This window comes from Camelus ferus, chromosome 7, assembly GCF_009834535.1.
Source record: "Camelus ferus isolate YT-003-E chromosome 7, BCGSAC_Cfer_1.0, whole genome shotgun sequence".
Taxonomy (NCBI): Eukaryota; Metazoa; Chordata; class Mammalia; order Artiodactyla; family Camelidae; genus Camelus; species Camelus ferus.
Genome location: NC_045702.1, coordinates 64129051 through 64147928, shown reverse-complemented (window position 1 = coordinate 64147928; position 18878 = coordinate 64129051). Strand labels below are relative to the sequence as shown.

The window sequence follows — 18878 nt, the reverse complement described above, 5'->3', positions numbered from 1 at the left end:
ACTCTAATTTTCTTGTTCTATATTTGTTTTATTTTCTCCACGCAATGTACTTTGTTTTCTTTGGGATCATGTTAAAAAAAAGGAGAAAATTCTTTAGAAAGCAGGACTAGATGACAACTTTTTCAAAAAAAGAAAAGAAAAGAAAGGAAAGGGAGGATTTAAGTGTATGGAGCAATACAGGAAGGATAGTTACAGGGCATAAAATCATTTCTAATGCAAAGAAGATACACAAGTTTGTCAGTTTGCTAGGGTACCTTTTGCTTTTCTCTGTTATTTCTGAGTATTTTGTGAGATGGCTAGTTTTATACAGCATAGAATCAAGTAAGAGTGTAGACAAAGTAATTTGCAAAGCTGAGAGATGGGTGTAACCATAAGTCCCTTGATCCTGGTTCCAGTCTGTCTACTGAACTGGGTACACTCTAACAGAGATCATAATTCACCTGAGGCAACAAGTGAGAGACAAGGAAAAAAATTGGTAAGAACTCCATGATAGGAGAGATTGTGGCTATTGCCTCCACTTATGTTTAGAATCCTTTCTTTTGAGTGTGTGTTTGTGCGTATGACAACTAGTAGGTACTTGGATGTCATTTCAGATGCTATATTATTATAATAAGTCCAGTATACAACAGCCTCAGTAAGGAATCATACAGTGACAGGGAGCTCACTACTTTGTGAGATGGTCTACTTTATTTTTGTAAATACCAGCCATTTGTTCCTAATATTGCCATCAAGAACCTCAACCTGAAAATAAATTCTTTATCTTTTCCTACCCATCTCCCACCACCACCACAAATCCCCTTTCCAGACATTGCTACATCTGTTAATAATATAACCATTTGTCAATCTAAAAAAAACTCTGTGTTCCCTTTCGTCTAAAAATCCATTCATTTACCAAGTGTTGATTCCACTTTGGAATCTGTAGCTTCTATCCCTACCCAGTTTCACGTATAACATATCATCACTTCTGCTATCTACTCATTCATCATATAGATCAACTCGAATACAACACAGATTACACAAGGACATGACTATCAGGAGGGAACACTGAGGACCATCTTGGAGGCTGACTACCACACAATGTGACGGGAAAGATGACCACTGAGAATGTTAGGATCCTTGAAGAGGCTATCTTTCCTGATAAGTCTAGCAGAAAAAGTTCTAGAGATAATACTAATTGGCTCCGTTTAGAGCATGTGCCCATTTGTGAACCAAAAATTTTGACCAGAGGAATGGATTCCTTTAATTGAGCACATCAGGGTCATGTGCCCATGTAGCTCTTGAAAGGGGATGGTGTCATCTCCACCTGAACCACTGAATCAGAAAAGAGGGGATGCTGAAGAGAAAAATTACATATGTGCTGTGCTTTACCTCACATTTCAACTGCTTTCTTAGTCTTCTAAATATCCTCACATTACCGGGCCTCTTTGCCTTCCTTTTCAAATGGCACACGGCTAACAAATTACTTTTCCTAAAACTCAATTTGCATCAAGTGTTTTCTTTTAAAAAAAAACTTCCCCGAATAGCTCCTTACTGCCTACAAAGTAAGTCCTTTGTCCTTAACCTTGTATTCACTCTTCCACAATCTGACTCCAAACTCCTATCCTAGGGTAATCTATCATTTTTCACCTCTCTGAAAACCAGTTTACTCACTCTCCTCCTCAAATGGCTTTGACTCCATGGCCTTGTTCACATTGTTCACATTCCTTATTTTCCAAGAATGCCTTTTTCTCTCTTCTTCCTTTATTCAAAGTCCACCCATTCTTCAAATACAATTCTTGAGTTTACTTCCATACTTTTTCCTTTCTGGAGTCATCCCAGCCTGAAGGAACTACTCTCCCTTTCTCTCTCTTGATAATATTTTTGTTGCATCATTCTTTGGCAGATATGATGTACTACTTTATTATATCATGAATTCATATTTCAATAAATAACACATATTGTCTACCTATATCTACTTATCTAGATTGCAAACTTCTTAAAGGCAAGGATTATGGTTTATATTTCTTTTCATCCCATGGAAGGCTTAGCTTGCAAATAGTAAATATTTGTTTATTTGATTTTGATGGTACACCTCTAGCTATTTATACATATGAATGCTTTAACCCAGTTTAGGAATTAGAAATTCTGATCCATGTACACATTAAGGAAAAATGCCAAGTTTCCACCAACTAGTCACTATACAATGAAATTCACATATTTTTAAAATTCTGTCGGCACCCTAGGTTCAACAAATTTCATGCCAGAGGAAGGGCTGTTCAGTAATTAGAAAGGTACTCTATTTCTAAAAAGATGTGTACTTTCTGTTATACAACTGCAGAAAATGAATTGTGACTTTCCGAAATGAACTGAATTATTGACGCAATAATCAAGATAATTTTAGCCAGCAGTTAAATACTACTGCTCCAAGCTATCTATCTGCAGTGATTAGATTTACCAGACTCTTATTAAAGAAGCCTGTTTGGAACAAAGCACAGTCGATGCAAATTGCTTCTAGGAAACTATTTCTGAAAACACTTAGCTATTTATGTCCTTGGCCAGAATTATTTGAGTTTTGGCTTGCAGTCTCTATTTTGCTTTCCTGGTAGAAACGTGTACTCACATTATCCTGCCTGCAAGGATTCCTCGCCAGAAGGAAACCCCCATCACTTCATCATGAAATGACAAGAGCTCTCGCAGGTACACTATTGGTGTATACTCTATGGGAAATGAAGCCACCCACCATGACATCCTTACCAAGCATCTACTAAGACACTGTTCTAGGTATTGTGGATAAACAGTGTCAGGTGCTGCGGATATACAAAGTCATCCACAGGTTCCTCTACGAAAAGTAGCAACACAAAACAGTATGCAAGCGCTACGTCAGTAATAAGGATAACATGTGTAACCATAAATAAATAGAGAAGAGAGAGTTTTGTGTGGGCTGGGAGAACTCAAGAAAGCTCTCATAAAGAAAAGGGATCTAATCAGTGGATTACTTAGTAGAGGTGGGTAATTTAGTAGAGTCCCAGCAGGAGACAGGACCAAAAATGACATGTTCTAGACCAATAAGATGTAAAAAGAGGGCTTACACAGAGGTATAGTAGGTAAAAGAAGCTAGGTAATTTGTAAATACATTAGAGAAGAGTTTCAGCAGTCTGTGCTTTGTCCTCTAGACAATGGAGATTTTTGAAAGTTTTAGAGCACCTAAAAATAATGTTTTAATATAAAGTGAGAATAATTAAATCACTAAAATAAGTGTTGAAGAAAAAGAGACAATAAAAAACAGAATCTTTTAAAATAGAAATCACAAATAGCTTAGAAAGGAATTAATAAAGCTTAAAGTCAACATTATGAGTAGGAAGTACAGAATTTAAACATTACAGTGGTTGAATCATCTTATATAACTGCAATAATTCAGCACTTTCATTCACATTTTAGTGTTTTTTCATGATTATGAAACAATCCACATTCATCAGAGTCTTTAGAAATTTTAGCAATGTAAAATGTAACTGGAAACTTGGTAAGATAGAAAATTATAAGGAAAAATTTTTTAAATGTTATGATATAAAAGAGATATCAAAAACTTTGTTTTAAAATTTAAATTCTTCATTTTCAGTAAGAACTTTACTTAAAACCTACTTAGAGATACTTTTGACATCATTATGTCTAACTTTTAACCAGTTTATCAGCTTATATCACTTCAGATTTTAACAACTTAGAAGAGTTTTGATGCTAGGTGCTGACATGTTAATAGCTTTCAGACAGTTAAAGCTCATGTTGAGAGTAAAAGCCAAAAAAACCATTTTAAAAAATGTACACTCACCAGTTAGAATAGTCTCCTAAGTACAGAAGCAACCAGCTACTTGCATCTAAAATTATTGTAATTATAATGAAGTAATCTACATTCCTAAAGACCCTATGTCATGAACAAAACATTAAATTACATAGCATTTAATCTGTTTAAGAAGGTCTTGAGAGATTATTATCAAGAACAATTTTCTTTAAAACTTTTGGACTTAAATGGGAAATTTTAAATTATTTAAATCCATAATTATTCAAAACAAATGATATACTGTGATAATAATAATTAGCTTGGGAAAGTTGTCTATTATAACAACAGGTTTCAAATTTTTAAATTATGAAAAATTAAATAAGATAACAAAATAAATGACTCATAGACATATTTGGAACACAAGGATGCAGGCACAGAAGTTATTATTTTAACAAGTGTTTAACACTATTTCTCAGTCAGAATGCCACCACACTTAAAAGGAGTGCTTATTATTGAACCAAAATCTTTTGAGCAAAAAGTTAAAGCATAAGTTGGAATACTATGGATACAAAATAATATAGGGATTTTATAAAATTGTTATGCCTCTTAGGAAGCTCATTACGGCTAGAAATCCAGTTTAGCAAAAGTCAAAGAGGAAAAACACAGATTTCAAAAGTTGGGTGCAAGATGAGAAATGCTAACTGAAATATTTATGGCACTTGTTTTATGATTTGTGGCTCTGGACATTTACTAATTTTCCCTGCCTAGACATCCTCTTTCAGTGATTCTTCATTCTGATATTCAACCTTTCCCAATGTAATCCAGTGTTCTGAAGGAAGATGACCTCTTCCCCAGCTACAGGGATCTGGATCAAACCATACTCGGAGCTCCTTCTTTCAGTTTGAAAGGCAATATATTTCAAGTATTGTTTAAGTCATCTTGAATTTATTTGTATTGCATTATATATATATATATATATTTAAATTATATCATATTTATATATAATGTGTATGAAATATGTATGCATAGTTAAAATAATAATGAGTTGAATACTCATGTAGCAGACATCAGCTTAAGAATAAAATCTTAGTGTGTCAGAGGCCCCTAAGTGACCTTCCTTGTTGTAGCAGGCTTCCTATCCCCATCCTCACAGGTAGACACCATGCTAAATTTTTTGTCCATCATTCCTTCACTTTCCTTTATTATTTTAGCTCCTATGTATAAAAAATTATTTTCAAAATACTAGTAAGATGTTTTTCACTTTTTCACTTTAATTCTCTCACAAGTGAACAGTGCAGTTTTCCAGAGACTACATGACTTGTCATATTGCACCAGTTTGAATGCAGAAACCTATTCAGTCAGGCATTAAAGACATTTGTGAAAAAATGTAAAGCAATGCCACGTTGCTCACTTTTTGTTTTGGAAAATATAGTATTTCTCATTAAAAAAAAGTTATTTATATTAACATGTAGTTAGTCTATCATGGTTATATAAAATGAAATAAGTATTTTAAAAATTTTCAGTTTCAATTTCTAAGATGGTAAATATTGATAGATTTAACCCACAGAAACAAAAACCCTTTGGGTTCTTCAAATAACTTTTAAGAGTGTGAATAGGTTCTGAGACAAAAGTATTTGAGGAGTGCAACAGGAATGGTATTGCTGAAAGCTATCCACATGTTTTTAACCATCTTTCAGATTGATGTTGCTCTTATTATAAATTTATATCGTTTTTATTTTTGAATACTAATCATTTGCTCATACATATAACAAGTACCGCTTTGCAATGTGACTAGTATTTTTCAGTCACTCTGTGGTTTCTTTTGATTATGAGGAATTTTAATATTAGCATCATATAGATACATTTTTCTCTCTTTTGGTTCACATTCTTGTGTGTGTCTTATTTAATAGGTCTATCCTTACTTTTTCTATGTTTTCTTCTTTAAAGATATTTTCCTATATTTTCAAGTTTTCCTTTCATATTAAGTCTTTCATTTTTCCTAGTTGATTTTTTTGGGGGGAAAGTACAATTTCACTTTTTTAATAAAATGGTTTTTATAAGTTAATGTAAACAATAGCCCTTCCTTCCCACGGATATACACGCTCTGTTACAAATCACATTTTTCCTCCCTGCCTGGGACAGTCTTGAGGTTCTCTATTCCATTCCCTTGGTCTGTTTGTCTAACCCTGTGTTAAGCAATTTTCACAGCTATATATTAGCCTTGTTATCTGGGAGGCCAAATCATAATGTTGTTCTTCTCTGGGAATTTCATGACTGTTCTTGACCTCTTGCTTTTCCTTGTTAATTTTAGAAATAATGTGTCTAGTTCCATGGAAAAACCATGATGGAACAATTAGAATCACACTTAAAATACAGATATATTTGGGGAGAACTGCAATTTTACCATACCGAATTCTTCTACCCAAGGTTATGGAAGAGGTTTATGTTCATTTGGCTATGCTTTAATTTTTTTTAATACAATTTATGCTTTTCTCCATAAAGAGCTTGCTTATCTTTCATTAGATCGATTAGTAGGTACTTGGTGCTTTGAGTTGCTATAAAAAAATGGTATCTTTCTTAATTGCATTATTTAACTACTCATTGCTGCTGCATAGATATACAATTGACTTTTGTATGTTGACATTTTTAATCTAGCAATCTTGCTAAACTCTGATTAAATCTCATACTTTGTGGACTCCAGGGTTTTCTATATAAAGTTGCAGTTGACCCTTGAACAACGGGGATTTGAAGTGCACAGGTCCACTTGTATGTGAATCTTTTTTTTTTTTCAATTAAATACATACTACAATACTGCATGATACACAACTGGTTAAAACTGTAGATGAGGAAATGAGGAAACAGAGGGCCTAGTATGAAGTTCCACTGTGTGAAAATCGCCGTTAACCCTGCCATTGTTCAAGGGTCAACTGTATTTCATCTATGAATAATGACAATTTTGTTTCCCCCTTTTTAATCATTATACCTTTTATTTCTTGTTCTTTCCTTACTACACAAGCTAGGACTACCGGTATTATGTTGAACAGTGATGGTGATAGAGGACATCTTTTCCTGTTCATTATATAAGGACGTACTTTCAACATTTTGTTAGGAAGTGCTGTATGGCTTTTGGACAGGCCCAATAGTAGGTTAAAAAATTCCCTTTTAGCCCTCCTACCCTGTTGCTGGGAATGTAAATTGGTGCAACCACTATGGAAAACAGTATGGAGGTTGCTTAAAAAACTGAAAACAGAGCTACCATATGATCCAGCAATCCCACTCCTGGACACATATCCAGAAAAGACAAAAACTCTAATTTGAAAAGATACATACAACCCAATGTTCACAGCAGCACTATTTACAATAGCCAAGACATGGAAGTAACCTAAATGTCCATCAACAGATGGATGGATAAAGAAGATATAAAATAGAGAGAGAGAGACAAAGGAATATCACTCAACTATAAAAAAAGATTGAAATATTGCTATTTGCAGCAACATGGTTGTACCTATAGAACGTCATACTAAGTGAAGTAAGTCAGACAGAGAAAGATAAATATCATATGATATCACTTGTATGTGGAATCTAAAAAAGTAATACAAATGAATCTATTTACAAAACAGAAACGGACTCACAGACATGGAAAACAAACTTACGGTTACCAAAGGGGAAAGGGAAGTGTCAGGGATAAATCAGGAGTTTGGGATAGCAGATACAAACTACTACATATAAAATAGATAAGCAAAAAGGATTTACTGTGTAACACAGAGAACAATATTCAATATCTTGTAATAATCTATAATGAAAAATAATCTGAAAAAATATAATATATATAACTGAATCACTTTGCTGTGCACCTGAAACTAACACAATATTATAAATCAACTATGCTTCAATTTTCAAAAGTTCCCTTTTATTATGTTTGCTAAGAGGTTTTTCTTAATGAATAGAATTATGCAGAATGCTTTTTCTCAATTTATTGAGATGATCACATGATTTTCTCCTTTGAACTGTTACTATAGTGAATTATGTTAATATAGTTTCTAATGCTAAATCATCTTAACGGTCTTGTAATAAACTTAACCATAATGTATTATCTACCTTTAAATTTTCTATCAAGCAATAAATTCATTCATATTTAAATTTTTTTTGCACTGAATTCAAAAATAAAATTGTACTATTTTTTACTAAGTTTGGTTTCAAGGTTGTGCTAACCTCATAAAGTGAATTTGGGAACATTCTTTCTCAATCTGTTTTCTGGAAGAGTTTGTATTATATTGTATTAGTCTGTTCTTTGAGTGTTTAGATAACTGATCACCGATACCTGATTTTAGTTGTTTGTTGTTTATATTTTACTTTATAAAAAGATTTTAGTTAAAGACTTAATTTCCCAAAAAAGGTGTTAAAATCTCTTATGGCGGTGGTAGCTTTTTAAAAATCTCCTTGCACTTCTGTCATATTATGTTTTGAGGCTATGTTATTAGAGGCATATAAATTAAGAATTATTTTATCTTCTTGGTAAACTGAATCATTATGTATTTATCATTATGTAATGACCCTCTTCAAAGCCATTTTAAAGGACATTTCAATTCTACTTAAATGTAATTTTATTTAAATGTTTTAAAATAAATGACCTTGGTTAAATATAACTTTAAGAATAATAAAACAGATTAAAATGGACTCTTGTTTAATATCTCTCCCATTCCTAATCTCTTATCCTTTTATAGTCATAAGGATCAAACAATTATGTTTATAGAAATTGTGGTTGGGTTTTATCATATAAAGCTGGTTTCTTTCATAGGTATTAACAATAGATTTGTAATTTTGGTGATGACTCAGTTATTCCTGGAAACTGCATCTTAAACCCAGCATCAAAAATATGATGAAATGACATGAAACCATGAAACAATGTCTTTGTGAATTTTTTAAAAATGATGAAACAAAGAAGGAAAGAGTCTACTGGAAAAAAATGTTTATGGCTGTACTGTTTTTTCAGGAGTTCATATGAGAGGGATATAAAGTAGATTCTATTGATCAAAAGAGAAAATGAGCATTTTTGGGTCCTTAAACAAGCTTATCTATCACTGCAGTAACAAACTGCCCCCAAATTGACAGCTTAAAACAACAATTTATTATCTTTCATAGTTTTGTGAGCTGACTGACCTGGAGTCTTTGGAGTCTTTCATGCTTTTTGCTCAGATGGTAGATGGGGCTGAAGTCATCTGAAGGTAGGCATTGGACATCCAAGATGGCTTCTTCACTCACAGGATTCATACTTCAACTAGGTAGGCTGTTCGGGCATCTGTGTCTTCCCATGGCCTCTCCATGAGACTAGGTTGGGTTTCCTCATAGCATGGTGGCCTAAGGTAAATTTCAAATGGCTACTTGTTTCCCCTAGAACAGGAGCTCCAAGAGACCAAGGCAGAAGATATAAGGCTTTTTGTGATCCATCATTAGAAGTCACAAATCATCACCACTACTGCCCTCTATTTGTTATACAGGCCAGCCCAGATTCACTATTGGGGGGACCCTGCACAAGGGCATGAATACCGGAAAGTTCATTCACTGGGAGATCATCTTTGGAGAGCAGCTACCACAAGTGCTTTCTACAACATTTTACATAGAGGCTGGTCAAGGTGCCCAAAAATAACATTGAAAGAATCTAATGGGTTTAAAAAGATGGGGAAAAAAATCAGGAAAAATTCTTTAATCCTACACAGCCAAGTGTGAATTTTCCAGTTAATTTTTCAATCTTTAGGTAATTCCTATAGCTCATCCTTCTGACCATATTCCCTTCTACTATTTTGGGGAATTTTATTGTATATTCAAACTGATACCAGAGAATGAGAAAAGGGCAGAATAAGCACCTAGAAACATTCATGATACCATGAAATGTGCCCCTTGATAGGCACATTTCTTAATTAAGTGCTAGGTGTACATAACAACTTATCATAGTATAATAGTGGGTATACTGAAAATGTCATAGAATTTTAGACCTTGAAGGGAATTGAAAGTCAATCTCCATTTTAAAGACATTTTAAAGCCCAGAGTGGTTAAGCAACTTGCTAAAGGTTTATATGTCATTGAAGACATTATAACTCCTAGTCCACAAGTTTGCATACAACATGTTGCCTTTTCATTTACCTAGTAGTATGTCAACTAAAACTTTAAATTACTACCAAAGCAACTGGACTTCAGTATGGTTGATCCTTATTAATTTTTTGGACTTAAAAGTGATACTTATTAGGAAGTGGAAAGTATAAAGTGGAGTACAGAGAGAGAAAAAGCCCATTTATTCTAGACCAACGTTTGCCAAATTTGAGTAAAGTATGAACTCCTTTTAAAGAAAAAAGAAGGGGGAAAAAACCCTCAATGGTCATACTGTTGACTAAACAATATGGGCTTTTTCTGGAAGCTTTGACTTGGACTAATTTTTCAAGATTCATCTATGTTGTAGTCTGTATCAGTACTTCACTTATTTTTACAATAATATTTGAATAATATCCTATCATTTCATTTATACAATCATCGATTGATAAATATTTGGGTTATTTCCACTTTTGAGCTATTATAAATAATGCAGCAGTAAACATTTGAGGGTAAGTTTTTCTGCAGATGTATGCTTTCAATTCTCTTGGGTAGATAACTAGGAGTGGAAGTGTTAAACAGTATTCCAAAGTAGGTGCACCATTTTACATTCCCACCAGCACTGTATGAAGATTCTAATTTCTTCACTTTCTCATGAACTTTCAACATTATGATACTGACTTTTTGATTACAGCCATCCAGGTGGGTGTGAAGTGTTATCTCCCATGATTTTGACTTGCATTTCTCTAAGAACTAATGATGTTGAGTATCTTTTCATATTTTTATTGATCACTTGCATATCTTCTTTGAAGAAATATGTATTCAAATCATTTTCCCATTTTATAATTGGGTTATTTGTCTTTTTATGGTTCAGCTGTGAGTTTTCTCATCAAGGTTTGACAGGGTGGTAATGCTAGGCACCAGTGCTATGATATATGCAAAAAACTTGGGTTCTGAAACTGCTTTCTTTTATTCAGTTATAAAGTGGTCACCTATGACAGCCAGAATCAAATCTACTTTTAATGAAATTTTGATTATCATTTAAAAAAATACACATTTCAAATGTCTAATAAAGTACCAATATCAGAAATATCCCCTTCACTTAATATTGCAAAGAGCAAGTTGTTCAAGGAGATAAAAGCAGTGTTAGTTATAATAGTAAGATAATCAGTTATAATAGTAAAGGAATTCTTAGAACTTGGGTTAAGAAAACATTCTATACCAATATTATGGACTATATAGCAATTAAGAATTATAAGCATCTGGACTATGTTGATATATGGAAACTCATTCATGAAACAATGTTAACTACAAAATATCTGTCTTATACAGGTTACACTCATATACTTCAATAGATTTATAAGTGTTTCTTTGTCATTTGTCTTCAGACAAAATCTATAAAAACATTTATTCTTATGAATCTACTAAAATTTATTAATGTATTTATAAATGTTTCTATGTAATTTTGTCTTCAAACAAAATCTATTTCATACAGATTTTATATATATACCTATAAATCTATTAAAATACATGAATGTGCATTAATAAATGTAAGGTAATATGAACAGAATTTAATGTTTATTGGATTCTTTGCTTTCAAAAAGCAGTGTTTCACAAAAAAAAAGGGTTCTATTTCATTAATAGCATTGCTCACAAAGATTCAGTGCTCAAAAAATTGGGGAATTTGCTGCAAATAAGTATGTTTTTTTCAGTAGAAATTCTCAGAGCCTTTAATCCATTAACATGCACTGTGAATCTCTAAAAGAAAGAGGTTCTTTGTATTATTTATCTGAAAGTCTGTTATTTTTATCATGATTTACAATTATTATACTTGTGTAAATCTCATTTGTGCTTGTTTTACTAATGTATCGCCCCCAAGTAACAGGATAGTAAGTATATCTCCATTCCTTACCATTGTTCCTAGTGCCTCAGCCAGGGCACACAGCAGGAGCTCAATAAATACTTTTATAGTGAATGTATTACTTGGAGGAGTATCTTGAGGGACTAGTGCTTGAAGTTACATACTTTGGGAACTACCACTCTAAAGTTATTCAATTTTATAATAACTTCAAAGGAAAAATTGTGTTAACACCTCTAGGCCCCTAGAGATCCACTTAATAAATTATTGCTGTGCTTTGGCAGAATCCATTACTGCTCCAGGGAACTGAGGAGATTTCTCAGAGAGCACGTCGTGACCTGGAAAAATATTGTGAAATCATTTTTATACTCCAAAACTCCAACTAAAAACAGCAGTAAAAATGACCATAACCATGAAAAAAGTTGAAAGGAATCATGCTTTGCATCAACACCAAAAATTCAATTTGAGGGAACACATTTTGTTCACATGAGATTTTTCCATCAAGGATGTTGGCTTATTTTAATAGATTGAGTTTGAAAAGCAGATATTCCTTCTGGAAATTGCAAATTATTGACTCACTGATTCTCTCTTAGGTAAAGTGATTTCATGTATAACGATTTTTTTTTGGATAGTCTGAGTCCATGTTAAACAGCTATTAAAATATTTTAAATATATGGTTTACCTACATATTTTATACAATAATTTAGTTTTAGGATACTTTCTAAACGCTTTATTTTTAAATAACCCTTTGTGAAAGTTATATAATGCTGTTGTCTTTTTTAATAACATGGGAGAGCTAAATACTTTTCATCAACTAAGATTTATGAATTTCCTCGTCTTGTTCTCCAAAAGTGCTAAAAATCCTAATTTCATTATTTCAGAGTAGTGTTGAAGCAAAATAATAAAAATTGATATAAAATTTAGTTATTTTTTCCAGTTATCAAAGTGGAAAGAATTTTACGAGCTGCCAATGCCTCCATATCATGACACATCATTAAAAGCTGTTTATGTCTAAACTGTAAACCTTAATATTTGGCGTCGTGGGGGGGGGGGGGGCGGGACATGTCAAGTCAAACAAAGAATGTATTTCCAAAGCAGCATTTGCAAAGGTTAATCCGTGTATAGACTACAGAGGGGAAAGTGCAGCGACTGATGTCTGATGATCGATCCAAGACCCGCTTCTCGAGTTTTTTTTTCCTGGTTAATAAACCACCAGGAGAGATCATTTTTAAACTTAAATTTGCTGAAATGGGAATTTACAAACGTATGAAAAAGAATTCCCTAAACTTGAGAAGTTTCAGTAAATTAATTTTATATCTGAGAATAAAGATTTCTTGCTTCTGCTGCATCTTCCGCACAAAAGATAAAGGATACCCGACTATCTGGGAATCTGCAGGGAGAAAATTTACACAATCCCCAAACCGAAGGTGGTCTTACAGCTCAGAGATCCCCTGAACACCCAAGGCCTCTGAGGCCCGGTCAGTTAAGTGGCTTAACACAGGTCTCCCGACCGCCGGCCCAACCAACAGCAAAGCTCACACGCCACCAGCTAGAGTGAAGGTCAAAGCAACAAACTAATCCGCAGTCCGCCGGCTGTGAGGGTCTTCCTATCCAAGGGAGTTTTTTTTTTTTTAATGCGGTTTATGAAAGGGCATTTCTCAACACTTTTCTCCAAGGACACGGTCCAGCCAAGGATGGTTTGGGTGGGGAGAGGTGAGAGGGAAACACGTACAGGATAAAAGCGCTGTTTTCTGGAGACTTGTCAAGAACTGAGAGTGCGGAACAGGGAATGGGGAAGAGGCGTAGTAAGACGCAAAGTCTAGAGCTGGAAAGGCGACCACACAGTACAAAAGAAAAGTGGGTTCGATTTTTCTAGAGCGGCTTCAAAAGGAATCTCGGGGGAGCCCTGCAGGGGGGCGCAGGCGAAGGGCAGATACTCAGCTGCTCCCAGTAGGGGGGCGGGGAGCGCCCAGCCCCAGCGGCGCAGCCGGGACTCCCCGCCGCACTGCTCGCCCCCCTTGGCGCTCTACGTCCTCCAGGGCTCTCCCCAAGCCCTCCCTTCCCCCTCTCCGAGCAACCCGACTCCTCCCCGGCTCCTCGGCTCTCCGGCCTCGCCCGCCGGGCCCTCTAGTCGGCGTCCCCGGGCCCTCTCCTCGCTCTGCGCCCTGCCTGCGCGCAGCCCCTAGCGGCGCGTCATTGCGAGGCCGGCCTCGGCGCGCCTCCCTCCCTCCCTCCAACCCCCGGCCCCAGCCCTGCGCGATCCGGAGCGCGACCGCCGCGGCAGCCACCCTCCAGCCGGCGGCCAGAGGCGCAGTCCCTAGGCCCTGGAGACCGGGCGGGCCCTTGGGGAGTCGGCGCCGCTCCAGCAGAGCCGCGAGGCCAGCCTCTGCCCGGCGCCGAGGGCGCGGAGGTGAGCGGGTCTGGGAAGAGCGCGAGACCGGGTGGCGGCGGTGGAGTTGAGGGTCAAGATGCGGTCGGCGCCACGCGCTGCATCCCTCCTTTCCTGGATTCCGCGCCCTCTGCGTCGTCCGCTCTGAGCTGCCGGGGTTCCTGATTTCCTGGCACTTTGAGGTCGGGAGTGGGAAGGGTGGCGAGGGTGTGTATTCCACAGATCTGCCCCCTACTCCTGGTTTTCCCCGAGCTCCCAGAAAGTCCTAAGGTTGGTTGGGCCCAGGAGAAACAATGTCCCAGGTAGGATGTGCCGCAAAGGGAAAGGACAGGCAGGTTACCTGCGCCTCCCTGGTAGTCTCTACCACTTTCAGTTCATGCTGCTCATTTCATTGAAGATCATGTAGCGCTGCTCTGCGAACGGGTATTTCTAGCAGTCATTTTGTTTATTACCCAATGATGTGACCCATGGTGTGTTTAGGCCATTGTGTATTAGAAAGTAATTGGACTCTTCTTTGAGTGTCCTAAATTATCTGAGCCCTGTATTCAGCCTCAGCCAAAACTTGTTGAAAATTATGCCCTAAAAATCTTGCTCCTAAAATAGAGCAGAAAGATAAAGAGAATTTTTGTCGAGAGATTTCCATTCATTATCTTCGCCACCCCTTGGAGAAGGATTGGTGTCAGTTTTTACTCCTCAGGCAGTACATTTTTTTAGCTGGAAATACATATTCCAGGCCATGGTTAATTATCATTCATCACCACGGATGAAAGTGGGAGAAGTAGAATTCGAACTCCTGTCCCACCCTCACCCTCTTGACTTTGATTAGATCCTAGTCCTGTTAACAGCCCCGCTGCTGGGAACCTTTTTGGTCTCTCCAAACCACATCCTCCATCACACACCACACAGTTTTTTCACTTTTATTATAATTTCTTCGTGTGTTGGTCGCCATTTTTTTTCTCTCAGGCTAAATTTTTTTCACTCTGCAGCTCTCCCTCTGTTGTTTCAAAGCTTGAAAGCTATCTACAGATGAAAAATATGTATCCTAGATATTTTGCAGGATATTTGGAAACATAATTGGAACGGCTGCAGTTTCCTCCTCATAGCCAGTCACTCTTTTGAGCGGTGAGGGAATGAGACAATATCAGTAATGATGAATTGAGCTAATTGTGCAGAAAGAAAATTGAAAAGCTGTATCCAAGTCACTTTATATTGTACTTGTGTCATGAAAGATAGACTTGTAGTGAATGAGCGCAATTATATTGTAATACTGAAAAGGTAGCACAGATGAAGGCAAACAAATTTTTTAAGACAGGATCATAAATGAGTTAGAAAGGTGAGAAAGAGGGTACACCAAATGTTTGAAAGACTAGGACTGCAGTTTCAAAAATGGACACAATCAGGGCATCAGGAGATGCATTTATTCTGTGCTCAGCCACAACTGTGACATTGACATGTCACTTACCCTCTTTGGTTCACATGCCTTCATCAAAATCAGGGATCTTATCTGGAGACATATTAGATTTCTTTGGGTCCTGACATTTTTGGATGCATTTTGACCACAAAGAACATTCATTGTATTTTTCTTTACTACTTGCCAGGCATTGTGGAGGCAGTGATGGACAAGACAAATATGGTTCCGCCCTCAGGGAGCTTATTAGCTGGCGTGGGAAACAGTAATGAGTAAAGAAACAACTACATAAGAAAGGGAATCTAACAAGGGCTCAAAACAAAACAAAACGAAACTGGAGTGAATTACTCTACTGAAGAGACATAATAGCATGTGCAACTTTCACAGGATGGAAAAGCGAGTGGTCAGAGAAAAGGATGCTGTGGCTGGACCATAGGTAACAGTCACAGGGGATGACACTGGAGAAGTGTGCTGGGACCAGCCAGTTCATTCAGATCCTTTTCAGTCATGGTCAGGAAGGGACTGTAGTTCTAAATGCAACAGGAAGCCACTGATTTTTAAGGAGGTGAAAGGCATCTGATTTACATTTTAAGATGATCTCAGCTGTTATGTGAAGAAAGGTTTGGAAAAAGGCCAAGGACTAAGTAGAGAGGCCCATTCAGAAATGTTTACAGAGTTCAGGTGAGAGATGATAGAGACCTGGACTAAGCTGGTATCAGTGGTGAGGGATTTAAGAAATATTCTGGAGTATAGATGCCGGTGTTGGATTTTATGTCAAGGCTGAGGGAAAGCAAGGACTTGAGGATCACTCCCAGATTTCTGGCTTGAGCAACTGATGGGTAATGATATCATTTACTGAGAGGAGGAAGTTTGGATGAATGTGAACAGGTCAAAAAAGGTAGAAAAAGACTTTAGTTTTGAACCTGTTAAGTTTGCAGTGTCTCTGAGGAGCTGCTTGAGAGGAGAAAAGGCATGGTCTCTCGGACAGAAATGGACAGACTGTCCTTTGATAGGTGAGATTGGTGATCATGAATGTAAGGTAAGCTCAGTGTCTGATTTTTCTTTAGCAACCTTCACCAACTTGGATACAGATACAGTGAAAATGGATAACTGGGTTCTTCCAGGGCTAGAGTTTTGCCAAGTGGATGTGATGGAGAGCAAAAGAGCTGTCCTAGTTTGTTCAGGCTGCTATAACAAAATACTGTAGACTGGGTGGCTTAAACCACAAACATTTCTTCTCACAGTTCTGGAGGCTGGGAAGTCCAAGATCAAGGCACGAGCAGATTCATGCTGGTGGGACCTACTTCCTGGTTCATAGATACTGTCTTCTCACTGTGTACTCATGTGCCAGAAGGGGAGAGAGAGCTCTCTGGACTCTATCCCATTGATGAGGGTTCCACCTTATCATGACCTAATCCCTCCCAAAGGTTGCACCTCCAAATACCATCACATTCGGAGTGAGGACTTCAACATATGAATCAGTTGGAGGAGGGTGATGTAAACATTTAGTCCATAACAAGAGTCAATCATTTTAAGTGAGTAATAATAACTATACACTATGGAATCTAGTATGGGTAAAGAGAAACCAGGAAAGTGAGAAAACAGCCAGTAGATCAGATTTCTTCTGCTGTCTGGAATTATCAATGTGAATATTTGACTAAGATTATTGGAAGGCTAAGAGATAAGAGCCTGGAGATAGTGAGGTTGGGTGAAGACAAAGATTCACTACCTTTGATGAATAAGTAAAGGAAATGAGCCCATGAGTTGAATGGTTCATCCATTTGAATGATGAAGTAGTGAACAAGGGTGACCACTGCTGGGGCAGAGAGAAAGACTGTGTATATGGGGGTCCAAAGTTACTAGTGATAAAGAATATGCTAGAAGTCAGCAGATGACAGCAGTGGGTATAGAGAGAGGGTATACAGGTCACCATGAACTTCAAAGGAGCACGGTGTTTGCAGGAGGAGAAGAAGAAAGGTTCAGATGTGGCTTGCAAAGTTAAAAATACACCAACTCTAGCTCATGGCACGGCCCTGGAGGATTACATTTTCTTGATAACATAACCAAATCAGCAGGTTGTGAATGTCATCAAGATCTCTGAGGACAGCCCTTTCAGAGTTGCTTTCATCCAACAATTAATGCTCTAGATCTTTATATGTGAAACATTCAGTTCTGTTTAGTGAAATTAGTATAGCCCAAGAGCTGCCCTTCAGCCAGAGGAAATGTCCAGGAAACTCCTCTGAATTGAAAATCTTAGGAGGCTATGTATCTGAGTGTAATCGAATTCTCTTATTTTGATAATTTCCTTCAAGTATTAAATCCATACATTAAGTCAAATGTCCACTCGAGAAAACTGTGACCTTGAAATTTCAAGGAACCCATGTGCTACTTAAATCACACTGTTACAGTTAGATGGAGCTCATAAAGTTGCAGTGTCACACTGTCAAACATAAGCTAGTGATTACCATTATTATACAGCTATAAGTCTTGGAAACAAAAGAATTTTAGTGTTGGAAAGGACTGCAGAGTCAAGGACAACTTTTTTGTTTTCCATTTAACAAAGGAAATTAAGAGTCAGAAAACTAGGTGATTTCAGAAGCCTAGGCCTATTCTTTGTCCTTGACACCACATAAATATAACTTTCTGTAAATGTCATAGTCTTCTCAATTATCTAGTCTGTATTACCTGTGAATAACATCAGAAGAAAAGGTAAAGAAACTCTAGGACCTTGCAAGTCACAGTGTGGCCTGTGAACTGGGACCATGGGTATCACCTGGGAGCTTGGGAGAAATGCATACTCTCAAACCTCACTCCAGACCTACAGAATTAGAATGTACCTTGGAACGAGATCCCCCGGTGATCATATCTGCATTAAAGTTCGATAGTTGGTCCACCTGGAAACTCTACGCAGGTCAGCAGAGCCTGTGATGCCTGGAGAACTAAGGAGAGGAGCCCCTTGTTAGACAGAAAGAAGAGACACCATTACTGGAACATTCTGAATTTTGAATGTTATGAAATAACAGGAGCAAAGTGTGCTGTGTGGTAGGATGCCACATTTTAAGGAGTGGCACTGCCCTTTCCAAAAAGTGAAGAGAGGAAATTGCAAAACAGTGAGTGGACCTTCTGATATGGCTCCTGCCTGTGTGGGAAAGGGGAAAGGGCTGAATGCATATGCTCCAGCTTCTGACGTTCAAGGGCAGCTGTAACTCTATGGCTAGAGTTATTTTTCATTATTACAAACAACAGTGTGAAAAGGAGTGTAATCAAGGATGAAAAAGCCACATCTGAGGAGGGGCAGGGGAGTGTAGCTCCGTGGTAGAGTGTGTGCTTAGGATGCACGAGATCCTGGGTTCCATCTCCTGTACTTTCACTAAAAATAACTAAATAA

At 37.1% G+C, this 18878-nt stretch overlaps 1 protein-coding gene and 1 long non-coding RNA gene across 2 annotated transcripts in view; one reads left to right on the top strand and one right to left on the bottom strand.

Moving 5' to 3' along the window:
- Positions 1 to 8524: 8524 nt before the first annotated feature.
- Positions 8525 to 18878, bottom strand: part of LOC116664992 — a 20599-nt gene continuing 10245 nt past the window's right edge. The window contains exons 3-4 of the long non-coding RNA XR_004321567.1: positions 18328 to 18429; positions 8525 to 9109 (exon numbers count right to left, since the gene is read on the bottom strand). This is a non-coding gene — a long non-coding RNA (uncharacterized LOC116664992). The remainder of the gene's footprint in view (positions 9110 to 18327; positions 18430 to 18878) is intronic.
- Positions 13392 to 18878, top strand: part of STEAP2 (STEAP2 metalloreductase) — a 27351-nt gene continuing 21864 nt past the window's right edge. Inside the window, exon 1 of the mRNA XM_032484038.1 lies at positions 13392 to 14103. The gene's annotated coding sequence lies outside the window, so the exon portion shown is untranslated. The remainder of the gene's footprint in view (positions 14104 to 18878) is intronic.